This window comes from Gavialis gangeticus, unplaced genomic scaffold (assembly GCF_001723915.1).
Source record: "Gavialis gangeticus isolate Ggan-Ray unplaced genomic scaffold, GavGan_comp1, whole genome shotgun sequence".
NCBI classification, from domain to species: Eukaryota; Metazoa; Chordata; order Crocodylia; family Gavialidae; genus Gavialis; species Gavialis gangeticus.
Genome location: NW_017729032.1, coordinates 95,455,050 through 95,462,572, shown reverse-complemented (window position 1 = coordinate 95,462,572; position 7,523 = coordinate 95,455,050). Strand labels below are relative to the sequence as shown.

General features: G+C 39.8%; 1 protein-coding gene across 5 annotated transcripts in view; it reads left to right on the top strand.

Moving 5' to 3' along the window:
* Positions 1–7,523, top strand: part of KLF12 (Kruppel like factor 12) — a 443,110-nt gene that overhangs the window by 80,794 nt on the left and 354,793 nt on the right. The gene's annotated exons all lie outside the window — the stretch shown is intronic.

Genomic DNA, 7,523 nt, shown 5'->3' with positions numbered 1-7,523 from the left:
CCCCCCCCCCCCCCCCCCAATATTCCATACTCTGTTCCAAAACAGGGGCCTTTTCCCCCCATGTTAAATGGGGAACAAAACCTGATCTTGGAATTGAGGAAATAGTGTAATATTGCATTTCTATGTATGTGATTGCTGTATTTGTCATAGGGTTATTGTGCTTCTTGAATAGGAGACTGTGTTGTGAGTCTCCAAGTCTCAGTCTTTAAAATATGGTGCAGACTATGAACATTTTACAAGAATGAATACTACTTTTGTATCCTAATCCAGGGGCTTTCAACCTTTTAAAATAAGTGTACCCTGATAGTCCCCTTTTTAGTAAGTGTATCTCGGGGGGGGGGGGGGGCAAGCAGTCAGATGCAGAGCGCAGGTGTGGCAAACTGAGGCAGTGCAGTCTGTGTAGCACTGCTCTCACCCCACCCTGGCCCTGCTTGTGTGAGGAAGTGACTTGGGGTGGTGGTACTTTATGCCTGCCCGCACCCACATATCCTCTGGGACCTTTCAAAGTACCCCCAGGGGTATGCATGCCCACCAGTTGACAACCTCTGTCCTAATCTTTGCATGTTTAGGTATTTTGCATTGGTTTTATTTATTTATTACCTAGAGCTGCATTAAAAACCCTAACATTTCCACAAATATGTTTGCAAAACTTGTTTTTGTCATACCTAAAGAATTTTATTGGAGATTTGGAGTGGGGTGTGTCAGGGCTCCTACTAGAACTTAAAGCTGGCAGTTCCTGGCTAGAAGTTCTTGCCCCTACATTTTGGGTCAGACCAATCACCATATTTGTGGTCAGAAAGGAATTCTAGCCCATGATCAGATTGGTATGTACTGTGGGGTGGTTTACCTTTCTCTTTAGCAGGGGGTGTGTTGCTTTCCCTGGGGTCTCTTGAGTACATATTAGTAGCTGTTTACAGAAGCAGTATGCTGGCTGCCGTTGTCCCCCTGCTTCACCTGTGGCAGGTTAGGGTATTATGTCTTATGTTGCATCAGGGCTGACGGTAGTTTTATGAAGAGTTTAGATTATAGATTTGTATAGGATGGTTTGGATAGGGATGATCCTGCCTTATGCTGGGGTTGGACTAGATGCCTTCAGGGCTAGGGGCAGAAATTACACAACCTGGTATAAATGTTTGGAAAGTGGTTCAAATCTATAACACAACAGAAGGTCAGTGCACATAAACTGCTTTCAAAATGGATTAAACCTATATAAGATAAACCTGGATAGATGTAGTATCAGACTTAACTGATTTAGTTTAAATTGTTTTTTTGGCCTTCTGTCCCAGATCCCCTCCAGATTCGAGTTAATTCACAGTTCCCCATCAACCCTGGATGCTTTTCCCCTGCACAAGCCCCTCCTGGCAGTTTAGGTGGGCTAGCCATGGCCCAAGCTGTCTGCTCCAGCTTAGCAGGGAGGCATGCTCTAGTGCCCTAGGCTTCTGGCTTGGGTCACTGCAGGCATGTAGCTCCATTTCCAGAATCAAAAGTGAATGTCTGGTCACTTGCTTATTGCTTTAATCTATGCAGTTTAGATTAACCTGTGAAGACTGAATCCATTTAGCCTTGGGCTTTTTGACTGTCTGTATTTGGCCTCGGAGTCCCTTGCAGCCCTATTTCTCTCTGGTTCTATTGTTCTGTGAGTTAATGAAAAAATCAGTTAAATTGTTAACAGTGAAATTTGGTAACCATCTCTTTAGCTAGTCAAGAACTGAAACACCCCTTTCTGTCAGGTGCTGTAGGTCATTGGGAGCTCCCTGGTCTTCAGTTATTCTCCAAGTCCAGTTCTGGCCAATTCCCCACTCTGTTGAGTGCTCTGAGTTTAGCCCATGATTGACAGCAGAACACTATTTCTATTCCCAGAAATGCCTCTCTGTGAGAGACCTAAGGATGGGAGGGAGATGGGGATGCAAAGGAGCAACTCAGTGTGGAAAGACAAATCCATCAGAGGAACCTTTGGGGATTCTCAGAACAGGTACTTTATTTTCATAAACCACAGATATCACTGGGGAGAACCTCTTCTTTCGGACATTGGCAGAAGTATCTCAGTTGATCTCCTCTATTCCCTTGATGCCACCTGCAAGGATTCCTTTTCACTTGTGTATTAATGCTCCACAGATCTGCTCTGCTCCAGCATCTTGGCCACAGGAATCCTGCTGTTGCTGCAGGCATGGGAGATGCGCCTATCGTATAGGCTAGCGTTATAGTGCTTTCTCTGTTGTGACCCTGGCCCAATCATTTTTCTCTCCATTTATGTGCTTTTCCTCTCTGCTTTCCTTCTCTGTGTATTTTCTCTTTTTTGGGAGGGGAGTGGGTGTAGAGGGGGCTTTTATTTAAATCTTTTCAGACTGCACTGCTTTATCCTGCTATTGTTATTTTATAGATCTTAAAAAATCATGTTTCCTCATGCTGTTGCTTTGCATATCTGCTCACTGTGTCAATTGCAACTTCAGTGGTAAAAACTTCCTGTCTGTGACTGATAGGAGGCAACTCTCATACATGCTGATTCAGACAGGAAACAACCTGCAAAACAGGCATTGTGGTGTGAGACTTTTGCAAGTTCACAAATAAGCAGCTAATTTGAAAGCAGGTGTGAATGAGGGAGAAGACCAGGGTTCAGTGTCAAGGGTCTGACCAACATCTAATTTAACATCCCTGACAAATATCCAATTTAATATGCTAGGTTCACTCATTCAAAAATATTTTTAAAAAGAAAATTTAACATTATTTTCCTCTCTGCAATAATGGACAGACCTGCTTATTTGTTAAAGTGATATTCTGTCACTTCCTGAGTTTGTGTGCTAACTGGTGTTCAATGATTTGTTGCCTGGGAAATTAGGAGAGAAATCAGCAATAGCTTTTTCCATCCCTTTCTGTTCATAGACATCAGTGAACATATGAATGGATTAGGTTAAATGATACAGGTCTGTATTTTCCCTCTTGTTTTTCATGCATCACTTACAGTTCTTTTTCTTCTTTCCCTTTTCCCGCCCTTTATCTTCCCTAAATATGTATTAACATTTGGTGTAAATCTGGTCCTTACTTTTACAAATGTGGTTTTCTCCTATGGTCATGACATATGGGAGGGGTTGTTCAGATATAGCAACTTTTTATAGGTAATCTGTTCAGGAATATATTCTTCAAACTTTAAATTGCTACAGCACAATAATGGAAAAGTTCTAAAGTAATATAGAGAAACATTTTCTAACTGGAAGCTGCCAATTAAAGTAAGTTTTAATTTTCATAGTGCCCTTAATGAAACTATTCTAATATATTAGTTACCAGTTTTCTTTTTAAAGAAGGAAGTAGGATTTTACGTTTTATTGTGGGGTGCTGTTATCTGAAGATCTACTTTAATTATGTCACAGTGATTCTGTATGTTTGCTTATTCTCTGTAATCAAGACCTGAGCTATCGGAGGTATTTAACAGCTTCTGAGCCTTGTATAACACTTCAACCTTGTGGTTACATAAAGAACTCTGCATTTTTGACAGCTTCACTAAGACACATACCTGGGTTTTTTTTTAATGATTACACTGTTTTGAGTGTGTCCACAAATATCCTATGATAATGCATAAGCTGTTCAATGATGTTACTCTGTGTGTACCTGCCTTGACTTGTGATATACTGAATAAAAAAATGTAGACCAAGTACTGACTTGTGCATTTCACTAGCAATCACAACATATTAAATCAACAACTGCAAGGACCTCTATAATGACCTAGATGTGCCAGCATTATAGAGTTCAGCTGTATCCGGAAACTTCATCTGACAAGGATTAGCAACAGAGTTTCCTCTTGTCAAAAAATAGATTTAGCTTGGGGACATGACATTTGCATAAAGGAACTTCCCTTTGCCCCCCCCTTTTTTTTAGGAGGATGGTTTAACTGTACTTGTGTATCTTGAAAATTTTTTTTTTTAAATCGGGTTCGTCTGCAGCACCATTGCCTATTTTGAGAGTATTTTTTTCTCTTTTCACTTTAGAACATGACTATAAGAAAGAAATAGGAAATGAAAAGGATATGAAAATATCTTTTTTTGTGTAGTTTGTTTTTTCTTGGTCCTGGCTATTGATTACTGTATCTGTGATTGTAGCTATGCACCCTGCTCTTGATATTTTGCATCTACTTAAGAATTTGCCTTGGCTCAGGATTTGAGGTGCTCATGAGAAATGCTTTGCCCTAAAAGTTGTAAAGGCAAGTCACAGTGCTTTAAACCCTGGTTTGCAGTATGTCTACACTACAATAATATAATTACGTACAAGTAGTTCCTCTGGTATAGATTTCCCATTTCTAGAGCAACCTTTAGATGGCAACAAGGAAAAAAAAGTATAGACGCAGATGAAAAGCAATCTGATCTAATGCTAATTCTGTAGTGAGGCTGTGATGATTACAGCCTTTGATTGGGTATAGATATCTCAGGAGGTAAGGAAGGAGAGCAGTGCTACCTCTGCTTCAATAATCCAATCTCAAAATATTTCTTTTGAGTGTGTAGTGTTTGACAGCAAGCCTGTGGTGTCTGACAGGTGAAGAAGCAGCAGTGGTAGTGGCAGCTGGGTCCTAGCCCTGGCCTGCGTTGGACCAGCCACCAGAAAAACGTTACTGACTGTTCCATTAACGTCAGGAGAAACAGGTTCTCAAAATGAGAGGAGTTGCTATCTATTATGCCCTTCTCTCCATTTGTGGCCAATAGAAAGATAGCCTATGCTAAAGTAGCATTAACTTAAGCATTATGCTTGCCACTCCTACAGGGTGCACCTACACCAGATGTTTACTGCTGAGCTGACTAATTAGCTTCACAGTAAAGTCTCAGTGTCTACATGTGTGGCACTATTAGGCCAGAGTAAAATAATTGACTCTGCCACAGAATAGTACTTGCCTATACTTCATTGGTTTTCATCTGCTTCTTAATTGCTTTTCATCTGCTTCCACTTGTATATACAAATACTATCCTGTGGCGGAGTAAAGTAGTCTGCTGGAGTAAATATTCTGCCACAACGCTTATGTAGGTGGGGACAGGACTGGCTGGGGCATGAGGGTGTTTTAGTGTGGAGGCTGCTGGCTGGCTAGTCCTACACTGGAGTACCCTCATGCCCCTCTGCAGCATGTTGAGCCAGGTAAGAGCAGCCCCAGGCTGGCAGGCTGATCCCCCAGGGTCCCGGGCAGCCAGTGCTGCTCTGACCCGACTCAACATGCTGTGGGCCTGGGCCCACATGTAAATGTGGTGCCTGGGAGCAATTAACTCTGGCACTATATGCACTGGAGTTTACTGCATTGCATTAATTACATGTTTAGACATGTCCACAGAATTCTTTTTTTGCCCAGGTATGGGTTTATGGTAAGCAGATTGCAGAGGAGCAGCATGGAAGTAAAAGTTTGCTATGGAACAAATGAGGGATACCCACCACTAGATTCTGTAAAGCTGTCTCTGCAGCTTAATTGAGAAGACCTAGAGGAATATTTGTGGGATCAACTGCATTCAATTTTGTATTAATTTCCCTCTCCAACAGGCATTTATTTCTTTGTGGTTGGTAGTACGTGTTAGCAGTACATTTTTTCTCCTGCATGGTTTCTTTGGATTTCTTGGGGAAAAAGAAAGCTTTGTTTCTTCTCTTCTGTTAAGTCTTTTGTCTCTGGATATCACTGAAATCCTTCTTGGGATTTTTTTTTTGCCTATTAGGACAAATCTTGTAGTGAGACACCAAACTGACCTCCTTATGCAGCCAGCCAGCCTTTTTTCACCAGAATTGGTTGGCATTGTTTTACTTCAGAAATGGCTTTTGAGAACACTGAGTAATAATCATATGAAAAAGCATAAAATTTTTTTATAATGGTCCAGTAGTCATGATTTTTGTGTCGGTAGTGGATGCATCTACTTGTACATTAAGGCACTTTTTCTAATGCCATTAAATTTAGTACCTCCAGTGTGAGGTAGTAAATAAATGCTCATTAGACTGCCTTAATGTGTAGTAACAAATATGCACAGTTTTTAAGTGATGATTAATGTGCAGTAGCCTATTTTAGTGCGCATTAGCGTAATCGCAGTTTTTTACGTGACACTTTAATGCTCAGTAAAATAAGCTACTGCACATTAAAGTGCATGTGTAGATGCTCCTAGTGAATAGTTCTCAGAATATTTAAACCTCTGCGCTCTTGATGCATTCTAGAGATTTTAGGTTTATTATAACATTTTTAATAATTTTCAGCACTGCTGTCAGGGTCTCATTCCTGTGTTCCAGTTTGGATTACTGATTCTTATTTCATGTAACATGCCTTTTTAAAGCTTATTCACTGAAAAGTTTCTAGGATTTTTTCCCAAATATGGTAAGATCACTAGAAAATTCTCACTTAGCATTTTCAACTTTGAGTTTGAAAAACATGTTTTGTGCTTGCCAAAATATTGTAATATTTAGCTGTGTGGACTCCTAGTGAATTTGGCCCTTGCAAAGTTGGATCTGATTCATAGCTGTCTCTTCTGGTGAAACTCTACTAGATTTGCTACTACTCTCCCCATGTGTCAAAGCTACTTAAAGCATTGGCTTCGGTCCAAGAGATTTCCTATACAAGAGAATGCTATCTTATATTTGATACCCTAAAGATTAAGGAACCCTTGAGATTTTCTGACTGCTTGACACTTATATTTTAGCATGCCTGCTGTGACCACTGGGACATGAAAGTAGAAAGGCAGATAGATCACTGGACTGAACTTGCATTACTGTCACTCGGTCAGTTGATAAGAGCAGTGGAACAAAGTAACTTTTCCCGTACATTAATTTGTTGCTTGTCTTGCTTTCTAGCTGTATTTCCTAATCTGGCTATACTACCTTTATAAACTTAAAATAGAAAATGATTTACCCAGTCAGAATGGCCATTAAATATAAGGTCAGAATCAGGAAACATCTTTCCCACCCCTTCTCCTCTCTTCAGCTGAGCTTTCAATTCACAACCTAGTCCCAGTAGGATACTGAAAGGTGATAATAAGATGGTGCTTATTTTAGTTTTGGTGGCCTGTTTGCTGTGAGTCTACTCTGAGTCTTATTTATCCATTTATTTATAATAAATCTCTAAGTATTTCTCTTGGACTAATTCAGATACATGGGGAAAATAATTATACAACTTCCTTATTTTTCTTAGTTTTTTGTACAAGATTGTTTGTGATGGCTTTTATTGTACAACAGACATTATTGTTGCTTCTTAAAATAAATAATACAGTGATTTAATCTGTGATATCTCATTGCCTAGAAAATTTAGGTTAAACTTTTTTTCAGATTATTAAAAACATTCTGAAAATACTCGTTTAACTTTCTGCCTAGTACCTTTAAAGTCAATTAAAGTGTTTTTTAATAGACTTACAGGGGTGTAGGTTGTAGCCATGTTGGTCTAAGGACATAGACAGACGAGGTTCTTTGAGTGAATCTGATATATTTTATTAGATTAACTTAAATAGTTGGAAAAAAACATTTAAACAAGCTTTCAGGTTTAAAAACCCTTCATCAGGCTGAGGAAGTTTCTGAAGTTGGTGTGCGCC